The following is a 24,437-nucleotide window of genomic DNA, read 5'->3' as shown; positions in this document are numbered from 1 at the left end:
ATGATCACAATTTAGCATAGAAAAGGTACTTTCATAGATTAAATGTTTTTGAGAATTGTCTGTCTCAAGCATTTCCAAATTAGTCTTAACAAAATTAATATTAGCATTTTGTAGTTCACACTCAAGTGGTTCTTCAATTGAAATTTGTCCCTTAAATGAATGGATTATATCAATACACACATCTTTAATAGTGCAAATTCCTTCTTGATTGATCTCATTTACATTTTGGAGTTGACATACTTGTGTATGTGATAAAGAGGATTCCTTTGCTAGATTTTGTCTTCTTTCAAATTCAACTTCTTCTGAACTAATAGTCAATCCAACTTGACTATCTCTTAATTCTTCTATGGTTCTTCCATATCTGATCTTTGTTTGCGCTTCTTGTGGTATTTCTTCTCTTTCTTTGTCATTCCCTTTTCTTTTTGCATATGCCTCTTTTCTCTGAATTCTGAGTTTCTCTTGTCTTCTTTCTAACTTCATCTTTTGTTTTGCAATAGACAAGTCTTCTTTCATGATAGCTGCTTGATCTTCATTGTGTTCCTTACTTGATCTATTAGATAAGACATCTAGACCCCATTCATACTCATTGGAATCTATCTCTGAATCTTGATCTAAGATTACTCCACCATACCATACTGGAATGTCATATGGTGCAAAAAGTTCTCTGATTTCTGTCATCTCTATTTTTACTGCTTTTGGAGTATCTTGTTCAGATTTTGCCTTTGTTTATATTTTCAGAACTTGTTGACAAGATTTTTCTTCACCTTTGATGATAATATCCTCTTCTTTCTTTTCATGTTCTTATTTCTTCTTTTGTTTATTGGTTACTATTTCAGCTGCTTGATGTAGCTTTTCTTGCCAATTTTCTTCTTTAGAAACTTATTTCTTTCTCCATTTTTGCTATTGATGATTATGTTGTTTTTATTAGGCTTTAGATATCCTAGCCCAGATTTATCTTTTGTGGATTGTGAGTGTAGACAAATAGGTTGTGAAATACCTTGATGTTGCTTACCAATTGGTCCTTTTCCTCCATATCCCATCTTTTGCATAATTTCATATCCTTTGCCATATTGTTTAATTGGAATATTGACTTCTGCTACCGTTTCTATAGTTTTGTCTTCATCCTTGTATAACCAACCAAGAATGTCTTTGTCTTCATTTTCCTCTACAAGAGTTCCAACACTAACAAATGTTCCTTCAAACATATGTATTGATCTTTCTGATGGCTTTGATGGAATATCTGTAGGCTTACCATATGACTTAGGGGAAAGTGGAAAATTATGCAAAGAATATTTTCCCATTCCTTCATCATTTAACTTGAGCTTTTCTTCAAAATTTTCCCATAACTTTGCTTGAATTTCTTTGGTAGGATATACTGATTCTCTGTTATGAGGAATTCTTGTATCTTGTGCAGGTTTCAAATTATTGCAATATTGGCTGGAATTTGCATTTATAGTGATCTCTTTTCCTTCATGAGGAAATTTCACACATTGATGATACATAGAAGGAACTACTTGCATCTTGTGAATCCATGGTCTTCCTAGAAGAATGTTGTAAGAGAGGTTCAAATCTAAAACTTGACACAATGTATCCTTTTCCACATGTCTTATCCTTATTGGTAGTACAACAGTTCCTTTAGAAGAACGTTCTTCTTCATCATAAGCCTTGATGGTTATTTTCTTTTTTGGGTCTACTACATTCTCTGAATATCCCAAATCTTTTATCAAACTTAATGCACAAATGTTTAAGCCAACTCCTCCATCTATGAGCACATGTTTGACACGAGTTTTATTTATGGAGACTTCAACATGTAAAGGAGCATTGTGAGGATGTTGTAAGGATGCATCATCATTTTCAGAAAATGATAAGCAATGAGGAGCTATAAGGTGTCCTACCATATTTTAGAGTTGATCTACATCCAAATCTTTTGAAATTGTTGTTTCCACTAAAGCTTTCTCCAAAATTTCTTTATGCATAGGTGAAACCTTGAGAAGTTCCAAAATTGATATTTGAGCGTGTATTCACTATAATTGCTCTACTAAATTGTATTGTTGTGGATTGGGTGTTGGGTCTTTTGCTATACCTGGAAAGGTAACCTTTCCTTTGCTTCTCATTATAACATTGATTGGTTCTGAAGATGGATTTTCATTAACAATGATTACATTTACCACATCATCATATTTATAAGTGTAATTCACTTTGGCTTTTCCTTTGTCATCTTTTAATTGGGATGATTCACCTTTGTCATAATTCAGAAGTGGAGTTTTGAAAGCTAAGTGTGATTCATTTGCCTTATGGCTATCCACTATGATGGTTCCATTATCGATTAGATCTTGGATAAGGTGTTTCAATCTCTAACAATCATTTGTTAGGTGTCCTTTATTCCAATGATAATTGCAAAAATGATTGTCGTTCCAACAATTGGACTTGACTGGTGGTTCATAACTTCTTGCTTCTGGTAAAACAATCAATTTGTTAGCAAGCAAAGTTTTTAGAGTTGATTCCAAAGATTCTCCAATATTTATAAATTTCCTCCAAGTATTGGAGAAAGAAGACTTGGCTTTACTATTTTTGGATTGTTATTGCTTGGGCTTTGGCTTGATAGATTAAAAATTGGTTGTTGTTGTTTTGTAGCTCTATTATCGTCATTCCCTTCATTGCTGATATTCCTATTTTTTTACCAGAACTTGGGTTTGTCATTGCTATTGTTGTTGTTGTTGTATGAATTATTGTAAAGTTTTAGTTCTCCTTTCTTTACCATTGCATTCTCTATTTTTTAGACCATTCTCAATCATTTTAGCAAAAGAGGGAGGACATTGCATCCTTAGTTGATAAACATTTCACTGATAATATTATCAATGAATATGTCCATTTTTTATTGATCAGGTACATCTCGGGGATACCTATTAAACATGTGTTTCCATCATTGTAAGAAAATCATAAAGGATTCACCATTATTTTGTTTAACATTATAGAGATCCAACATTGTTATTTCATTCCTTATATTGTAGGAGTATTGTGAAATAAACCTATTCACAAGTTCTTCAAAGGATTTGATTCCAGATGGTAATCTTGAAAACCACTCCATTGATTGTCCATTTAAACTCCTAGGAAAAAGATGCATAAGGTACGTTTCATCATGAGCAAATTCCATGCTCATAGTACAAAACTCCCTAATGTGATCTTGAGGATCAGATTTTCCATCGTATTTGTCATATTTAGGAATCTCGCAATGTTGTGGAAATGGTATCATATTCAGATTTTTATCAAAAGAATATGGGCATATATCTTCTAATGAATATTTCTTGGAGCTTGTCCCATTTTTCATGTCTTGTATCTATTTTTATAGAGTTTGTATTTGTTGGATAAGGTTTGACAATGGATTATCCACATAGTTTCTCCTTGTTTCTTCGTGAGTTCTCTTATCACTATGCTCTTTTCTTTTGTCATCCCTCTCTTTCCTTGTTTCTTCATTACTTTATTTGTTCACATCTTCATTATTTGGTTCATCTGTGTTTTGGTTGTTACTTGCCTCCACATCTTGTTTCAAGCTTTCTATGTTAAAGTCTTGTGGTAGTTCAGCTCCAGATTTTGCCAACATTAAGATATTTTTTTCTTTTTCTTTTGCCAAATTTTTTTCCATTAGCCTATCAAATTTAAAATCTTGCTCAAGGTCTCTAATGGTTCTATTGACTGCTTCTTCATCAATAATGGTAAATCCAAAAGTTTGGAATACAGGATTATTTTCTTCCTCCATTTGTTGTTGTTTTCTAAGTTGTTCATGTTGGGCTCTAGTCCAAACTGGCATGTGATTATTTCAAAATTGTTGAAAGTTCCAAAGGATAAATTCAATAGGTGATTATTGGTTTAGGAAGATATGCCTTATTGATCTTACCACTATTGTTTTTTCATTGGGATAAAGCATCTCTTTGTTGAAAAGCACATCCTTGTAAAATTTCACCATCAAATTCTTTACCACAACCATGTAAGTAGTGACAAAAATGGTGTAGGAATGTCCTATGTTTTAATAAGATCTTGCGATTGATATACAAGAATCGTATTCTTTTCTGAGTAGCTTTATAACTGGGTTTTCATTTCTTAGGGTGATACTTAAAATTCATGTAGACATTTGGCAATTCACAAGTTTGTTTGATTCCAATGTTGATGCAATTTTGGTTTTGATATAACCTAGGTTCAAAATAGGAAAGATATATCCACAATTAGGAACCTATTATAGATTGATCAAGCTTCATGATAGAGGATTTGATTATCCTAATGAGAAACTTGACAAGGATGTTGATTTTTGCACTTAAGATGTTTGAATCAATAGCTTGTTGAATGTTGATGTTTATAGAAATTTTTGGGAATAACCTGTAGGATTAGCGACCTAGTTGTTTGAGATAGTTTTTGACAATATGTGATGGTATAGAGGAAAACTTACTTCAATAATAATTTTGACACTGACATTTTGACACTTGGGTTTTTGATCTGGAGTTTCAAGTGTTAGAAAGCTTTTTGTATTACTCTTTTTGATCAAACTTTTTTCAGCAATTTGTTGGATTTTTGCTCACTTGTAGATGATAATTTTCTTCAATTTTTTTTTAAACCATTTGGAACATGTTACAGACATAGAAGACACAATGTCTAATAAACAAAATGCACAAGCAAGTACAAATCTTATGGCAAGCTTAGAAAATAGTTGTTGAATCTCACCTGGGGTTTCCCCTAAGGCTATGCTATTCAAAGTAGATATTTAGATGCTTGACCCCACTGGCTCCACCCTCGACACTCACTTCTTTGGGGAAGCCAAGCACCAGTTTCCATGAAAACTCCCCATGGCAAACTTTATATCTCTACTAGGAACCATATGTATGTGAGCCGCTTCAGAGGTCTGACCTCCTATGCCAACAACTAGAAGGATTTTGGCAACTAGTACAAGTGGTTTTTAGTAAAGGCTTTTGGTCATGTGGCCATACATGCGACACTTACAACTTTGTAAATACAGAAGGTTCCCAACCTATAGAGGTTACACTCCATAGGGTTTATGGGGAAGCATAGTGTCGGTATGAACTTATCAGCACATGTTGTTTGGGACTTTCGTCATAAACATGATTTATTTATAGTGGATTGGAAGGACTTGGTATTATCCCATTTCCACTTTAGGTCATTCCCCTCTCAGTGGCCCCCTCAAGGCAGCTCAGGAAGGCAGGCCCTCTAAAGGATTTAATTGCTTGAAAAGTAAAGAAAGCATAAAAGAGTGGGTTTGGTTTTTTGGTCACCCAATTAAGGGGATAGCATATACCTACCACTTTCGAGACATAGAGTACAAGTGTTCTTTTTAACCTTTTCAAAGCAATTGTTGGCTAAGTCATATTTGGAGATGTTGTTCCAACAAGCATGGTGTTTATTTTAGCCCTCTTAAAAGTCTATGTGCAACTATTTTAGAGAAAATATTAAAAATGCAAGTTGCATGCTGTTAATTCATCCTTTTAGTTAAACTAGATGAACAAGATATGATATGTTACTTCCCAAAACAAGACTTTTAATTAACTAGATGATGAAATGCATAAAATTTGCCTTAAATACCATCCTGCACATGCATGTTAGTAATCTCTAAAATTTGATTTCTTGGACATTCGGACCTGCAAGAATTTTTTGTCAGTTTGTAAACAGAAGCACTAATGTAACACATGCGCTATCTTTTTGCTCAAAAACGCTAACCTATACTGCCAAAGCGCTGCTTTGTGGATACAAAAGCATGATTTATTTGACAAATGCGCTAACCTAGGACACAAATGCACGAGCCCATAATGCAAATGCGCAAACTTTAAAACAAAAGTGCTAACCTAAAATGCTCAGGTGCCAACCTAGACTACAAATGCGCTAACCTAGAAGGCAAATGAACTAACCTGCGAAACAAAAGTGTTGTCAGAATTCACACATGTGTGAATCTGAATTACAAATGCATTAATTTAACTTTTTACAAGATTTTTAAAGGTATATGTGAAGTCCATGAGCCCCATGGTGGGTGCCAAAATGTGTCGACTTGAATTTCATCCTCAGAATGTTACCTGCAACAAGTTAGTTTCACAAAATACCAATAGAAATGCTATAAGAAATCCAAATTCAACCAATGAAACTACATGAAGTACATATGAAATAAAATAATAATATTACCTTCATGGTTTATGTCTCATTGTGTCCTAACTCCACTGTTCCTGGTTGCAGATGGTGTGCTCTTAGACAATGCACTGATGGCTTCTAAGATGACATATGAAAAATGGACTGATAACTTGTAGTTAATTGACTTTATGATATGCAAATACAACATGATTATGCTAAAATCCTAATTGCTAAATGATTATTGCTATTACTATTTGCTTCAAAAACTCATGGATGCATATAATTGATTTGAAGACTAACTCTCTCTCAACTGAAGCTCTTGATTTTATAGACCTTGAGAGGATGAGAGGATGTGGCTTAGATCAACGGTTATGATCAGATCTACAGATTTGAATGGTTGTGAGCAAAGGTGAAGGTTGAGAGAAAGGGGGAAGGAGAAGACAAGTGTCACTTGTCTCACCTTGACTAGGTTGTTGATTGAGGGAATCTAAGGATGGTTGGAGAAGATTTAGGCATGATAGGACAAGTGGACTCAAGTCCTTCCTAAGATGTAGGGGGTGTTGGAGAGAATATAGAAAATGGTTATGAAATGTGTGTACATACACAATATTCATTAAATTTTGGTAGTTGGAGATAAATGATGAATTAATATTTAAGAAATATTAATTTCCTTAGACACATGTTTGATGAGTTGGCAAAGGGAATATGAAGTGGAGATGGAGGGTGAGTTGGAAAAGGGATTAAATAATTTAGAAATTATTTAATATTTGAGACTATAGGATAGTAGAATAACCATTAAATATTAGATATTTAATTGTTTGGAGAAGATAATTAAATATTTAGATATTTAATTAATTAGAAGAATAGGATATATGAATTGATTAATAAAATATTTCAATTAAATTAATAGAAAGACATAAAATGAATTAAATAAATTAATCTTTTCAAATTAACTATTTAATAGAAGAATAATCATTAAATAAATATAAATATTTATTTAATTGCTCATAGACAATTTTTATGTGTATACAGTAAGAAAAGGGTCAACCGAATAATGATTGGTAAAATTGATGAAGTTGCTAATGAGACTGAGTAGATTTTGAATTTTTTTTTGCTTGAGCAGAAGTATGAGGTAAATCAACCTCAGGTTAGCTCCCACCTGGCAAAGGACATTCCTAAAGATACTTCCATTCCGGAAGTACATGCAAAGGTCTCTGGTGATTAGATGAACCAACCATCTATTGAGCAGGTTGAGCAAGAAGCATCACAAGATGCAAATCTAGTTGTAGATGTATCTGGTGATGCTACTCAAGACCCTCCTAAGATTGAGGTAATTGCAAAAATGATAGCAGAGGATATTTCCAAGGTTCAAAAGAGTGTGAATGCAAAGGTTGAGAAGGAGAAGAGTAATGAGAAATCTGAGAAACCTTCGGTAACCATGACTACGGTAGTAGTCACTGTCAAAGGTAAGGAGATTGATGGAGAGGATATATTTTCTCATGGTCCATTGGATTTGAGCACTCTTTCCCCTCTTCAAGAGTTGAGACTTGCCACCCAAGCTCAAATTAAGGCAAGCAAAGATCTAATGAAATCTCAGTTAGAAGAATACAAATTTATTACTCTTGCCACTAAGGTTTTGGAGAAACTCTTACCCACTTTTGGTCGAGATTCTAGCGCTTCTTCCTCCAGAAAGCTTAAAAACCTATTGAATGCTATCAATACCAATTTTGTATCATTAGAAAAGGCTGAAGATGAATCTATATAGAAGAGGTTTAATGAGATAAGATTGCAAGAAAAGCTGAAAGATGTGGAGAGGGATAAAATGAGCCTAAAGTTTGCAATGAAGAGTGCACACGAGGCATTAGATGAAGGCAGTAATTTTTTCAAATCATATCTATTTTTGCCTAAATTCACTACAGACATTGATCAGAAAATAAGAGAACTTGAGGGTAAGCTAGCCATCATAGGATAATCTTTCGCAACTCAGTCAGTTTTCCCAAGTACCCTTGAAGCACCAATTTTGGATTACACTGCTAAAATAAATGGTTTGAATCAAGACAAGGATATAATTTTGAGCAAAGTTGCTGAAAGTAGGAGTTTGATAACTCCCCAGATGGATACCTTACTGGAAGAGTGGAAGGATACAATCAATGCATTAAGTAAACCGGTACCATTTGACCTTCCGAGTGTTGAGATTCATGCATTTATGTACATTACTTTAATAAATGTCTTTGATTGCTTCTTGAGGGGATGGAACGAGTATTTGAAGTCCTTAAAGGTGACTTACTTAGACATCTTTAAGTTTATGTAAATAAGCACATTCATTCAATCTTTTTTTCATAAGTGTTGGTGGATTCCCACCCTTTTCCATTAATGTCAAAGGGGGAGAGAGAGAGCCGTGAAAAATGGAGTAATTAGTTTAGGGGGTGTCAATATAGACTGAGTATACAAAATTTAGATTTTTGGTGATAGCACAATTTTGGGATACTTATCATTTTTCACCTATGTTGCCTTCAATGCCAAAGGTGGAGATTGTTAGCATTTTATGTTGTAGTGAACATTAGTAGTCTCTGAGGATTGTAGATTCTTAGGAGTTATCATTGATGGCAACTCAACCCGTTCATTTGATCCGGTATGAAGTTCTAGTCAACCGATAATCTAGAATATGCCTTATGTGATCAGTTTTTCTTGGTGAAGTTCATTGTACAGGTTTGAGAGTACTTTTCAGTTTTGGTGAAGCAGATTTTGGTGTTTGTGATCAAGTATCAGAAGCCTGTTATCTTGCAAACTGGTGTAGCAACATCCATTTTTGGTTGCATTTTCAAAATTTTCAACAATTTTGGTGTGATTAGGTTCAAATTTGTGTTTTATTAGTTTGAAATGGCATCTCATAAGTGCATCAAGATAACCTATTCCGATGGGTTGTTTACTGGTGAGTCATTAGGTATCAGATGGAGTTGGTTCAACTTACCCTGATGACTCGATGAGTTAGCATTTGCTTGGAGCGGAGTCATCGGGTATCGACATAAGCTTTTTCTTGCTACACTGATGACCCGATGAGCCATCAGGTATCGACAAGAGTTGTTGCACACTACTCACAGAGTAGAGAAATGAAGCTTTTACATTGATTGAATAAGTGAACTTAAAGATTCTAAAACATTATTGCAATTCACAACAAAAATCAGACACTGACTGGAAATCAAAAAAATAGACTTCTCTTTATTATTCAAGAAAATAGATGTGTTCTCCATGGCAATCAACCATCCACATTCAAAAACCACAACCACCCTTTTACAGATACCTGTTGGGTCTTTTATACATGTTTCATCCTCTATCGTGAACTCCTCCTATTGAACAAGATTGATCTCATTACCAATGGTTTCCAGTGGCAACTATCAGGCAGGTTCTATCAGAGCATCGGGGTAACATCCAAACAAGGTTACCGATGTCTGATGACAACCTCCAACTCTTCGTACTTCCTATCGGATCTTCGGTGTAACATCAAAATGGGCTACCGTTGACTGACGTCTTCACACTTTCACTTCGCACTTTCCATCGGGTCATTGGGTAGCATGACATTGTGCTTTTCTGATGGCCGATGTCTCGAAAGTCGATCTCCTCTGCTTGTGCCTTGTTATCAGGTTATTGGGGTAGCAAGAAAACACTCTTCCCGATACCCGATAACTCTTTCCTTTACTAGCACTTTCCTATCGGGTCCATGGGATAACAAGAAACCATTCTCCACAATGTCCCAATAACTCCCATCAGGACATCGGTGTAGCATGCAACAAATCCTTTCGATACTCGATGGCTCATCAGGTCATCGATGTAGCAAGGAAAAGATTTTGCTGATACCCAATGACTCCACTCCAAGCAAATGTTAACTCATTAGGTCATTAGGGTAACTTGAACTGGCTCCTTCTGATACCCGATGACTCTCTAGTAAACAACCCATTGGAATAGGTTATCCTGATGCACTTATGAGATGCCATTTCAAATTGAGAAAACACACATTTAAACCTAATCACACCAAAATTGTTGACAACTTTGAAAATGCAACCAAAACTGGGTGCTCCTACACCATACTACCTTAATCTACCACCACTTTACACACTTTACCCATAATCTTGTATTTTGTCCTAAACAAGGATCTTCTTTGGCTAGGTTCCTCCTTAACCAGTTCTTTGATCAAGAGTCTTCTCATCATGAGATTCTCTCCACTCTCAGAATCTAAACTCACTTCTGATGCCTTCACATTTGCTGCATCTTCTTGAATATAATTTACTCTCCTTTCACCTCCTTGGGATGAAGAAGACTTCTCAGGACATCTATAAGATGGGTGTCAAAGAGCTAAGGGAACATCCTCTAAAGATGGATTGTATTAGACTTTACCTATCCCAAGCAGGCCATGGGAGTGTGTAATTATGGATTTTGTTGTTGGTTTACCCAAGACCAAATCTGGATTTGATAACATCTATGTTGTTGTAGATAGATTCAGTAAAATGGCCCATTTTATTCATTGTAAGGTGACTATGCCAGTGACTCATGATGCTAGTCATATTGCTCATTTTTTTTTCAAAAAGGTTATTAGGATTCATGGTTTACCCATCAATATAGTGTCAGATATAGATACAAAATTTATTGGACATTTCTAGAGAACTTTATGACAGAGATTGGGAACTAACTTGTCTTTTAGCTCAGCATAACATCCCCAAATGGATGGTCAAATAGAGGAGGTAAATAGAACATTGGGGAACCTTCTCAGATGTTTGACAAAGAAGTATGGGCAAGCTTGGGATCAGATCATTCATCAGGCTGAGTTTGCTTACAATGACAATGTGAATAGATCAACCGATAAGAGTCATTTTGATTTAGTTTATGGTCTTCATCCCAGAGGTGTTTTGGAGCTCAGAGAAATTAGGAAGATGGGATAATAGAGTGGACATGCTGTTAACATGGCTCAGTCCATGAAGGAGATCCATGAGAAAGTTAGCCAAACTTTACTAGACAACTCTCAAAAAGTCAAGGACAAAGCCGATGAAAAGAGAAGAGATGTACAATTTGTTGTTGGGGACTTGGTAATGATTCACTTGAACAAAGCAAGGCTTCAAAAAGGTGTCCCTAGCAAACTTCAAATGAGGAGAATTGGACCCTGTAAGATCCTGGCCAAGTATGGAAACAATGCCTACAAACTTGACTTACCCAGAGACATGGATTTATCTCCTATTTTCAATGTTTCAGACTTGGTACCGTATAAGGGTACACTTCTAGAAGACTGTCAGAGATTTTTAGAGGTCTCGTAGGCACTTTTAGACCTACCCTTACCATCGATGACCAAGCCACAAGCCAAAAAGGTGTTGGGTTCACGAGTCCTAAGGAAGACCAAACATACCACCTATATGGAGCATTTAGTTAAATGGCAGCATCTTCCCGAATCTGAGGCCACTTGGGTCCCTCAGGAAAACTTTTCAAAGCTCAAAATTACCTCCTCTATGTTGCCCCAAGGAGTCACTTGACTTCTTTCTCATTGGGGGAGTATGGTGCACAAGCACCTAGTTTTGGTTGCATTTTCAAAGTTTTCAACAATTTTAGTGTGATTAGGTTCAAATGTGTGTTTTCTCAGTTTGAAATGGCATCTCATAAGTGCATTGGGATAACCTATTCCGATGGGTTGTTTACTGGTGAGTCATCAGGTATTAGAAGGAGCTAGCTCAAGTTACCTCGATGACCTAGTGAATTAGCATTTGCTTGGAGCAGAGTCATCAGGTATCGACAAAAACTTTTTCTTGCTACATCGATGACCCGATGAGCCATCAGGTATCGGCAGGAGTTGTTTCTTGCTACACCGATGTCTCGATGGGAGTTATCAGGACATTGCAGAGAATGGTTTCTTGTTATGCCGCGAACCCAATAGGAAAGTGCTAATCGAGAAAAGAGTTATCAGGTATTGGGAGGAGTGTTTTCTTGTTACCCCGATAACCCGATCACAAGGCGCAAGAAGAGGAGGTTGTCTTTGGAGAAATCGGCCATCAGAAAAGCACAATGTCATGCTACCCGATGACCCAATGGAAAGTGCGAAGCGGACATGTGAAGACATCGGTCATTGGTAGCCCATTTTGATGTTAAATTGAAGACCCAATAGGAAGTGCGAAGAGTTGGATGTTGTCATCGGACATCGGTAACCTTGTTTGGATGTTACCGTGATGCTCCGATAGAACCTGCCTGACAGTTGCCACTAGAAACCATTGGTAATGAGATCAATATTTTCCAATAGGAGGATTTCATGACAGAGGATGAAATGTATAAAAGACCCAATGAGCATCTGTAAAAGGGTGGTTGTGGTTTTTGAATGTGGATGGTTGATTGTCATGGAGAACACATCTATTTTCCTGAATAAGAAAGAGAAGTCTATTTTTTTGATTTCCAGTCAGTGTCTGATTTCTATTGTGAATTGTAATAATGTTTTGGAATCTTTAAGTTCACTTATGCAGTCAATATAAATGCTTCATTTCTATTCTCTGTGATTTATTGGGTTGAATCCGGGAATAAGCTTAGAATTTGTAAATAAATTTTCCTTTTTCAGTTTTGGTTCTCTGTTTGTAAAAAAATAACATGGTTCTGGCTTGAAACTCCACATGACCATTGGAGGTGGTCAAGCAGAGCCAATCATGTACAATAGGTTTTCATTTGTGGAATTCCAAGAGATGGCATTAGCTATTCCTACAAACTGGCCCTAGGCGAGCTTGGTGATAGTCTGACTAGGTGTTAGTAGTGTGAAGGAAATAACTTACAGGGGAGGAATCTATAGAGAACTGGAAGAAGATCCAGAAGGCTATAAGCCCTGGAACCTAGTCATTTTGTAATTGAAAGGAGAGAGTTTTCCAAACCAAACATGAAGGGTATTTTTGCAAAAAAGAGAGAACAAGTGTTGACTTTCCTGCACCCCTGTAAGGATATATTGAGCAAGCTTACCTTGTGAGTTTGAGGAATGTGAAACAAGCAAACTACTGGTAGGGGAGTACATAGGAGAAGACTATGGACCTTAATAGTGAATAGGATTACACCATCAAAGAACTCCAATTGGTGGTAAATTAGGACTCTCCCTATCACAAACCTACCCTCTGGTATTGATTATGTCACTTGTTTGAAGATCTGGTATCCAGTTGAACAACAAAGAAAATTGTTCTTCATATTTGATGATGTTGTGTGTGTCTGATTGTTTAAGCTATTTTCGACGGTTGGAATTGTGTTTGTGAGTTATGTGAGACCTATAGGAAGCATGTGATAATGCAGTTGATCTCTAGTGCACAACTCAATTCAGGTCATGATACAAGTGTTATCACTATTTTGACTATTAGGTGATTTTGTTCTCTAATCTGCTAAAATTTGTAAAATTATGCTTAGTACTTCATTTTGCCTCTGAGGGTCATTGGTCTAATGGTTTAAGGTTTTTCAAATTTACCCTTTTCTATCTTGAAATCCCTATGTTCTATTTCCTTGTTACTTTTTCCACTTAAGTGGAAGGGTCGGTCCATTGTGAGGAGAGGTTCCCCCTTTTAGTTTTGCGTTAGGTGGGTCTTTAATAATGTTTTAATTTTTTGCCTTCTCCTAAGTTTTTATTCCTTTGTCGAGCTTCGTAAAGATTGTGCAAGGTCTAATTGATCCAATGGTGTGTGCGATCTCACAAAAGGAAGTTGCATGAGATTTACCTTTTGCACGCAGGCCCGAGTAAAGTGGTCGCAAGGAAGGCTAAAGGACAAATATCTTCTGGTAGATCTGACGGTTCATGTTGTTTCATGATAAAAGGATGGGCGAGGTTTATCCTTCATGAAGTAGCGAAAGATTGGTGGGCCCGATAGGTAAGCTAAAGAATGAGTTAAAAATCATGCATCTTGTTCATAATCTAGCAGTCAGCTCTATTTTGCATGGAAAAGATGTGCAAAGTTTACCTTTTTCAAAGTAGCAAAAAGGCAGTGGGCCTAGTGAAAGGGTGACTTGCAGGATAAAAGAAGTGCATCTCTAAGAAGATCCAATGGTGCATGTTGTTTCGTAGCCTGAAGCAACATGAATTTTACTCTTCACAAAATAGCCAAAAGGAGCTAGTGGTCACGTGGCAGATGAGGTTGCAATACAGTTGGATGTTTGGCTAAGGCAAAAGGTGATCTGTTAGTAGGACACGTGGCTCCGAATGGATCATGAGGGGCCCATTTGATTAAGCGGTGATATTGATGAAATCCACGGCTAGATAAGACACATGGTGGTTTAGATGTGGATACTAACAGAGTTCTTGAGTGAATGAATGGCCAACACGTGGGGGTTATTTTCTGGAAATCGATAGGACAAGTGGATTTCATGTAGAGGGCCCACTTTGAAGGTTAAAGGACTTAAAAGATGCGCATCTCAAAATTGATCCAATGATGCACATTGTTTTGCATGGCAAAGATGCAAGGTGATTAACTTTTGTGAAATAATGAAAACCATTAGCGGTGACGGTTTCATGCAATTTGTTAAATAGACTAGCGGTCACCGTGGAGAATAACGATTGAGCAGATGGTATAAGATCCAATGGTCAGCGTTGTTTTGCATGGAAAAGATGCATGAGATTTATGCTTTATGAAACAATGAAAGGAAGGCAGGGCCCATTTCTAAGCAGGATGACCCAGGTAAGGTAAAGAACGTGCATTTTTCCAAGATCCGATGGACGATGTTGTTTCACAATGAGAAGATGGGAGGTTTTTATCTTTCGCGAAACACGAAAAGGCAAGACACTTAGAAAATTCTTTGTGGTCCGTTGGAGCCATTTTTTGAAACATTGACATCATTTTGAAAAGTCTCATAGAGGAATTGGTGCATAGAGCGAATTTCTTCAGGCAACAAGTAAGTTCTACATATTGCTTGACAGTTACAGTTTGAATCGATATCACTGGGTACTTGATTTCTCAGAGCTTTGTTTAAAATTTTAATTGAAATAACTATAATTTCGAGATGGCACCATGAAGAGATTTCATAGGGAAGGTTAATTACCAAGAGAGAACCATTTGTGATGACTTTTTAGAACAATTAACTATGTCTACTAATACCGCATCTAAAATGAAAGAATTAATGCCTAGGGCACCCCGTTTGAGAATTGGTGACGGTTTCTATGACAAAGGGAACTGGTTAACAGATTCACAGATAGGGATATTAGGTCTGGGACTCTTCAAAGTGGGATTTGGCCAGAGAAATTCCTCTGCTCCAATAAATAGTATATAAGATTTAGGTGTTGGAAAGCTTATAGTCCCTGGGGTTTTCATGGATGTGGATATGTTGACACAGATTGCAAATAACTATGATCCTGTTGCCAGGTGTGTTAGAAATGTAAATGGGGGAGCTTTAATTGAGATAAATGATGATGAGATTAGGAAAGTGTTCAAACTCAGTGAGGTGTTGAATTATTTAGAGCCCATCAACTTTGAAACACTTGCATAGGTATATAATGTGCAAAGAGATCACCTCAGGAGTGGCCCTTTGAAAGAATGGAGGACTGACTATTGTAGGCCCTAGCACCATGGAACCCTTCTCTCTAAATCTATTTACTTTGAGGGCTAAAGGGATGTATTGGTCCCTATGTCAGACTTTTGGGGAAGATGCTGAAACAACCATGCCAACCCACTATATGCTCATGTTAGCACAAATTTTGAACCCATCTTTGGCAGTAACTTTTGACTTTGCACCTTATCTCACTGATGCCATTTATGAAGGGTTGGTGGGGATAAAAAATGCTAAGGTAGACAAACCTTTTGGATGGTATTCTCTTCTTATGCACATGTTTTTATTCAAAGGTGCTGATTATTTTGCTAGTGAAATGGACCTGATTAAGGAAAATGATGATGAGGAGATGCTTGTTCAATTGTGGAGCATAATTTTGTCTTGGGATAGAGAGGATGCGAGTTATTTGAAGTTTGATAGATGTTTTGCATCTAGGCTTAGGATCCTCTTGTGCCCACAAAACCCTAGAATTCCTAAAGCTCTCCTTGAATTCCTTAGGCCTAATGAATTTGCTCAAGATATTAAGATTGTTCACAACTGTGGTGATATATACTTATACCCTGTCTCTATCGTGTTCAGAGTCTATGGTTTCAGATGAACTCCATATTTTCCCCCCTATCAAGTCCCATTGAAGATAGGAATTGCAAAGGTCCTGAGGCAAATCGGAGGTTTGCAAGAAGTAGAATTAACAAATAGGGGGAAAGGGACATCTTTCTCAACTGTCACCGTTGCACATCAATTTGTAATCACCAAGGGTGGTTGGAAACATTTTGATGACTTCTTTCAGCCATATGGGTTGTCTACTGCAGCATCAAGGTTTTGTGACCCTGGAGACTTTTTTAATGGTATATTCAAGAAGAGAGCCATATGTAAAGGCAGACCACACCAATTCCATGTTCCTGAGGATTTGATCAGAAATGAATTCAACCTTGATGAACAAGAATTGAGAAAGGAAAAATGGATAGCATATAAAAGGGCTCTTGATGTTATCCACCAATTTGATATTGGTTATGACCCTTTGTCTACTTTTACTCCCTTTGAGGAAAAGGCTAAATTCTTTATACTTTATTTTGAAGATTTAATGCAGACCTTAAAGGAGAAAAGGGAAGTTATATTGAAAAATGATCCTGAAAAGGATAAGTTGGTTCTAGCCAAGCCTTCCTTTGGTAAGGCCATCCCTCCAAGGGAATATGTAATGCACAAGAGGCCAAAATATAGTGTGCTAGTGCTAGTCAGGGGTGAGCCTTCTAATTCAAAGGGGAAAAGAGCAATAGAAGATGCAGTTGAAATCCAAGATTCCCCTAAAAGGCAAAGGGTGGTAAAAGAGCTGCAAACAGGTGAGCCTTTATACTCTCCATCCCAATCCCCAATCCATGTGGGAGATGAACATGCAGTGGCTGAGCAATTATTGTAGTTAGGAAGTGTTGGGGAGATTGCCTGTACTTATGAAGAAGTACAAGAAGGGATGCCTGAAGAGCCACCAAGTGCTGAAATGGATTTGACTATAGAGGAGTTTAAGGGAAAAGAGTTAGACCCTATCATCAAATAGGCTAGTGAAGAATTCTTGACTGATAATAATTTTTTTACAACATGATCTTTCACACAATTTGTTTGGAAGCAAAATATAGAGAAATTCAAAGCCAAATGTGAGAAGAGGCAAAATGAACAACCCCACAAAGATGCATCTACAGTGGAGGAAGAAGTAAAACAAGAAATGATGTTAGAATTCAAAACCATTACTCCTGAGCAGGGGAGAGAAATGGTAGCAAAAACTAGTGTACTAATTCTCCCTGAGTGGGATATAGCAGATGCACTAGTGCTTGAAGTAGTAAGGAAAGAAACAAAGCCCTTAGGAGTGACATTTAGCAAGGACCATGTTGCTTTGGTCATGTTCTCTCTAAGGAGGGATGAGAGCAGAAAGAGGAAGGACACTTAAGGGTCCAGCTACCTTGGAGGTATGATTGTGAAAAGAATGTAGGACACATGGGTAATAGAAGCTGCCAGCACAGTTTTTGAATCAGCAAAATTCATTGTGGTAGTAGCCGAGAAGGAAGCCAAGGAAAAAGTTGACCTCTAGGTAAAACTAGAGATGATTCTAAAGGCTTATAGTGAAGTGATAGGAGAGATAGCCCATAGGGATAGCATCATTGCCAAGTTGAAGAATCAATTAGCAGGGCAGTACCAGAAAGGTGAATCTTCTACTTTATTGATTGCCTCTTCTCTAGCAAAACCTCCACCCACTAGTCCAATCATTGAATTTCCTCCTTCTTCTATGACTTCTGGTTTTCAATCAACTGAGACCATACAAGATGAAATGGAAAAGTTGAAGAAGGCTCAGGCCCTGTTTGCAAATAAGTATGAGGAAAAAGTCTGAGGCACAATCTTGAAATTTGCCAACACAGTAGGAGCTTCTATTGTGTACATTTATATGAAAAGAATTTTGAATAAGTGGATGCCTAGAGAGGTGGATTTGGAACTTATGTGTTCATCTTATGAAGAGGCAGAGGCTGATGCAAATATTAAATCCACTTGTGAGTTAGTGAAAAGCATGACCAAGTTAGCAGAAGGAAGAGCCAGTGTAGAGAGAAAGGCCAACTTGTATAGAAAATAATATGCTAACTATAAGTTTGAATTGTTTCCCGAGGGTTTTGTTAGTTCAAGTCAATTGAAAGATGAAAAGGTGTGGCTTGATGAGCTAGGATATAACTTGTCTCAATGGATAAATGAAGTCATCAATACAGATGACACATCTTTATTTATTCGAACAATTAAAGAAATTGAGAAAATGAAGTCACATTATGGTTTTTTGGAGACAGAGGTTAAGCAATTAAGAAACACATGGAAAAGGTTAAATAAAATGAAGAAGAAAATTGTTAACTTCTCCTAGCTTGATGATGATGGCCTGGTGATGACATGTTCTAAGAGTGAAAAAACAAGTGTGCAATGCAAGAAGAGGAGGCTCAAGAATAGTTAGAAGATGCTGCAACGAAATAGCAAACTTCAAAGCCTTTAGGAATGAAATGATTGTAATTTCTTTTCAGTGGGAACCATGGTTGTAACAAACTTTTCCTAGGGAAGTCCAAAGCTTGTTTGCATCCATATCATTATAAATGGATACTAGGACTTTGAAAAAAGGCATAACAAGAATTTGTAAAGAAACTTTGCTGAAATATATCTAAGGTTTTCTGGTTCTTTCAGAAATCACCTTGAGTTATGTAAGATTTTCAAAATGAATATTAATATACAGTTCAAACCTTTCTAAGTCTAAATCTTTGTTGTCTTCTTGTGTGCATTCATTGATTTGCTGGTTTCTTTTGGATAATTTAGGGTTATTTTATCAAATAGGGATTGCAAGGTAGTCTTACAGACATGTTTCAGGCTTTTCTCTCCAGGAGAGAGGAATTAAATATATGTGAAATATCTCTATTAGTAAATCAATTGCTTGCTGCTTTGAATTTGATAAATGGTTTTAGCTTAAAGGGAAAGGACTTATATATATGTTAGGATATTTTAGGTTAATGAAAGCCAGAGTGATGAGATGTATGAGAATGTCCAGATTTGGAACTCTTGTTTAAATTGGGTGACTCTGCAGCCTAGATAAGTCACTGATATCAGTTGTGGAGTCTTTTCTATCTTTCTTGGGGTCAAGATTGAAAATGAACACACATTTTCTTTTAATTTTTCAATATTATTGAGGTGATGAGGTTCATAGGTTTTTAGCATTGATTTGCTATGGATGTCATAATAGAATTGTGAAAGTATTCATAAGAGGTATACCCACCTGAGGTTTGGATAAGCTTAAAGTGTAGAAGGTTTTGTAGAAACCTTGTTATATGTTTTTTTGGGAATTCTATTTCCTTGTTGTCCTCTCCATATGCGACAGAGGTTTCTATTTTTCTTATTGAGGGGATTGGGGAAATCAGAATTTGAGAACAACAACAAGCACACTAGTATGGATGACCCCCATGCAAATCAGGTCCCCTGTGTCACCATCTACTCAAGAAGATGACCCCATCCAACAGATAATCCCTTTGACTTGTGATCAGGACAAAAGAATCCTCCAATGAATCCGTCGAGAATAGTGGGTAATGTGGCATACCCTAACTCTAGAATCTCCTGCAATGCAATGTCATAACCACCTATCTCATCATCCTCTAACACTCAATAAAGTGCATCTGTCCCACCTCGTTCACTGAGATCGTAATACACTAGCTCACCCATCATAGGGATGCACAAAATCTGGTAGACATCCTTGGGTGTCACCATCGTCTCGCCTGTCGACAAATGAAAAGTGTTGTGCTCGCTATGCCAATGCTCTGCTAAGGCTGTCAATAATCCTCGGTTTATCAAGGGTCACGACATGTCGAGAAGGGAAGATAAACCCACCTACCAATGTGGTCTCGCTCTACCTGGCTAAGGTGGGGTATCAACATTCATGTCTTTGGGAAGTACTCCCGAGACTGGAGAACTGTAAAGTGCTTCTGCAATCAAATCATTTTATCATATCAGTTTCTTGATGTATCTATCAAATCAATCTATATATCAGTCTGTCTTGCTCAATTGAGATTTTTATCAAATCTCGTTGGGCCCCTATCAATGACACTCATCTATCATGAGGTCATTATCAATCCTATCTCATCTCACACATACATTGAAATAATCAGAACTGATCATCAAATTTATCAATCAGGAGTGTCTAATTTTGTCAATTAGATAGCTAATCAAATCTTACCCTATCAAAATAAAAAATCAAATCAAATTGACAGCAAACCCAACCTCTTTATCAAATCAATTCAAAAACTAGCAAAAATTGACAAATCAAATCATTTTCTTCAAAAATTGACAAATCAAATCATGTTTTCAAAATCAGCCAAATCGAAAAAACGCAAAAAATTCTCAAAAATCGAAAAATAAAAAACTGAAAAAAAAAACTGAAAAATCACCAAAAAAATCGAAAAAATCAAAATCGAAAAAAATCACAAAATTCAAAAAAAAAAATCATCCAAGTTGGGCTCCCCCCCCCACAGTGGCGCCTCCCGAGGCGTTGACAACATCCGCAGTGGCGGCCATTGCCTCCCCCCAAAATGCAAAACAAAAAATGACATTTTTTTCAAAACATTTGACTTTTTTTTTTAAAAATGCATGCATAAATAGTTTTTTCTTTTTTTGGGGGATGCACATTTTTTTTTTCAAAGAATCCTACGAACCCATTTCGTAAATTGAAAAACCCATCTCAAAAGTGTAATTGTTTTCCCAACCCATCAAGTGAAAACACTAAAAAATGATTTTTTATGCAAAAAGCTAAATTTTTCAAAAATCAACTAAAAATTAACAAAGCTAGATTTTCTCGAAGTACGTACCGGTGGACCGTATGCTGGAGGATGCTCGTATTGACAAACTTTATCGAACCTATGCTGATGGTATAGGATAGCCATTCCTTCCCCCAGAGCAATTTTTCTCAAACAACTGAAGTGCACAAATGAAGAGTGGTAAAAGGAATTCACCTTTTTAAACTCACAATGGGGCATTTAAGTGGGATTTTTATTCCACTAATTTTTAATTTTCTAATCAACTAATCAACCTGGCAGGATAGTGTTTTCAAATTTCTTATCTAGAAATAAATCGGATTGACTTTGAAAATCTCTAAAAATCAGAAAATCATTAAAAATAAAAAAATCGAAAAACTTTCAAAAATTTCAAAAAAATAAAAAAATTGTGAAAAAATTAAAAAAACATTAAAAAATTATCTGATTCATCTCCCGAGGGAGCATCCTTGCATCATATCAATATTTGTTGGTGTAAATAAATATTCATCATGGATATTATTAAACTTTACTTAAGTTAACTTGGGATTATGCATCTCTTCGTAGTTTGGATTTGAGACACTTAGGGAAATGTGCACATAGGAATATAGCTTGTAGGAGAAATTCCACCTTTTGTGGTCTTATTTGCTGTTACACTCCACATTCAATGGGTCATCCACCTCTTGTGAAATATTATATTATTTCTCCTACCTACCCCTAGTATTTTTTACCTATCCTTGTTTCTCATTGAGCCACATGTCATGATTGTGTGCTCGTATATCCATATGACCTTGCTTATATAAGCAAACCCATATTCATTGTATTGGTTAATCCAGTTGATCATTTGCATATTGATGAGAATACAGTTTGTTCTTGTCATTTTTTTGTCTCTCTTTTATACTTTTCATTGTACCCTTGATCTTGACAAAATCTCACATGGTATCAGAGCCATTAGAGTGTCATTGGTTTGTCAATTGAGAGAAATTTGATGTTATTTGGGGTTGTGTATTTTTGGAGCTTTCTATTGTAGGTTATTATTGAATCTTGATGGGTCACATCTAAGATTACCATTGGATTGAGGAGGTCCAAGAAAGTCAATTTTGCCTTTGTTTCATCCAAATCAGACTTCGGAGGTCAAATCTAGAGGCATTTGAAGTTTGAAGCTGCGACGGAAATTTTCCAGGAATTATAATTTTGTAGGCAATTTTCAAATAGTGATATCTCACTCATCTAGACTCCTTTTGTCGAACAACTTTTTTTGTTTTGGGGTAGAATTTTGTGATCTGTATAGTAGTGTAGGAGTTTTCTGATTTTTGGATATAGGTTTTTTGGAAATCATGAAATCCTAATTTTTACAACTTTGGAGGCTTCATTTGGGCTCATATGGACTCCTTTTCAGGTGCTGTTCTTTTTAAAGTGAATAATTTTTTGTCTACTTTCATAATCAGCCATTAGTTTGTAGTGATTCTAAGTAGAAATTGTACTTTCAATATTTGGTCATTTTTGGCCTATTTGGTACTTGTATTTTGCTTGGATCTCAATTTAGATCACTAGCAGTATTTGTTGAAGTCTCTTATATCTCATTTTGAGAAGTTGTAAAGTTTAAATCAGAAGTCCACTTTCCCATTATTTGCAAGTCCCAACATGATCTTTTTATGGGGGATCAGTTGTTCATTTATATCTCTTGGTGAAATTCTATTCGGAGGCATCTTCATCTGCAGTATTCTACAGGGCTTCTTTGTTGGTGACATCATTTTCATGTTTCCACATTTGAATATTTTATCATGATGTATGCTCTTGCTTGAGAAATGTTGTACTCACACTATCATAAAGTGCCACACCTCTTTGTATCTTTTCATTGTTGACTATTTGATGTAATCCTATTGTACACATAGATTAGGAATATCTTGTGAGAGTTGGTGCATGGCTCCAATTTAACTTTGGGATGCACTCTAATATCATCATATCTAACGGCCCCAAAAATTTGGTTGGTCCGTGGCAAGAATGCACATGGTCCTCAACTTTTTCCCCAAATTTTTGTGACCACTATCCTATGATATAATAATGCTTAACCCCAAAATATTAGTGGGAAATTCAAATCCTAGGTCAGCCTAAACATGAAATTAAGATCTAGGGTTTCTTACTTAAGAGCTCTCTTTCTTCATTTGAAGGGGCCATCTTTTAAGAATCTAAGAGAATATTTTTGGAGAATTAGAGCCTTCTTTGTAATGAAAGAGTAGATCTTTGAAGTCTTCAACAACATTCAACATTCATCCATCGAACATTGATCAAGCATCATTTTATCAATTGGGGGCTTTTGAAAATGTAGAAGAACAATAGGAGATCACCGACTAACGATTGGCTGCTACCTCTCCTTTGGGGTTGGGTATGGTTTCATGTTATTTTGATGTCTTTCCATAATATTAATTTTTATTCATATTCATACTTTAGATCCCTTTTCATTATGTCCTTAGAGCATTTACTTTGTCAATTATAAACAATTAGGGTTTACTCTTTATGGTTGCTCTAGATTGCTTGCTTTCATTTTAGGATCTTGCATACACACAAGGTTCTTACACATACATTTTTAGTATATTATCAACTATTTGTGGAGGTGGAAATCACCAAAATAAGGGTTTGACTAAAGAAAAACCCTATATAGCTACCCCAAACCCTATTTTTTAGCTTCAAGTAGAGGTTCAGATTTGAGTGTCACTGGAAGTTTTGGGACCAAAAGAGAAAACAGAGATAGTTTTGGGTTGCAGATCTCAGAAAAAACCTTAAGGATAGGGGTGTGGCACCCTGGTCCTACCCAAGAGAGTGGCATGATGCCATGGTCCTACCCTCTATCAGTAGGATTTGGTAGAAAAGTGTCTTGCAGGCTTCGGAATCCATCTTGTCAGTCACAACTCCAGAATTGTAGAATCAGGACAGTGGTGTGGCACCCTGGTCCCAGACATTTCTACTCAGATTTTAGACATAGGTGCACCTCTTATTTTTCCTTCTAATCTATACTTTTCAGCAATATATCAATTGTTCTTTGATCTGTATTCTCAGATTAGGGTTTTCTTGCTTACTTGCATTCTAGGTTAGATTGCATTTTTGACTCATTCCTTTCTCATTTATAGCAAAGGAATAGAAAACCTAAGAAGTAATCCATGACTCTCTCTTTCTCATCAGAAGTAGCTGAAGTGTGTTACCTCCCTAGGCTCTTTCATGTTCCATGAGTGTGTATGAGAGTGGGATTAGGGTTTTCATACTTAGTCTCACTTTTTCCCCTACACGTCTTTGGTGAACCCGACGTGAATCCAATTTCATTTTTATTGCATTGCGTTGTTAAATCTAGATCTATTTTATTTCATTTTCTTTATAAAAAAAAAAGAAAAAAAGAAAAAAAGAAAAAGGATAGGTTTCTCTCATTTTCCTTGCGTTGTGTGTTTGAGTTTCATGCAATTTTTAATTCAAAATGTCAGATTTTTATTT

Source organism: Cryptomeria japonica, chromosome 9 (genome assembly GCF_030272615.1).
Source record: "Cryptomeria japonica chromosome 9, Sugi_1.0, whole genome shotgun sequence".
Taxonomy (NCBI): domain Eukaryota; kingdom Viridiplantae; phylum Streptophyta; class Pinopsida; order Cupressales; family Cupressaceae; genus Cryptomeria; species Cryptomeria japonica.
Note: the sequence above shows the minus strand (reverse complement) of the source record.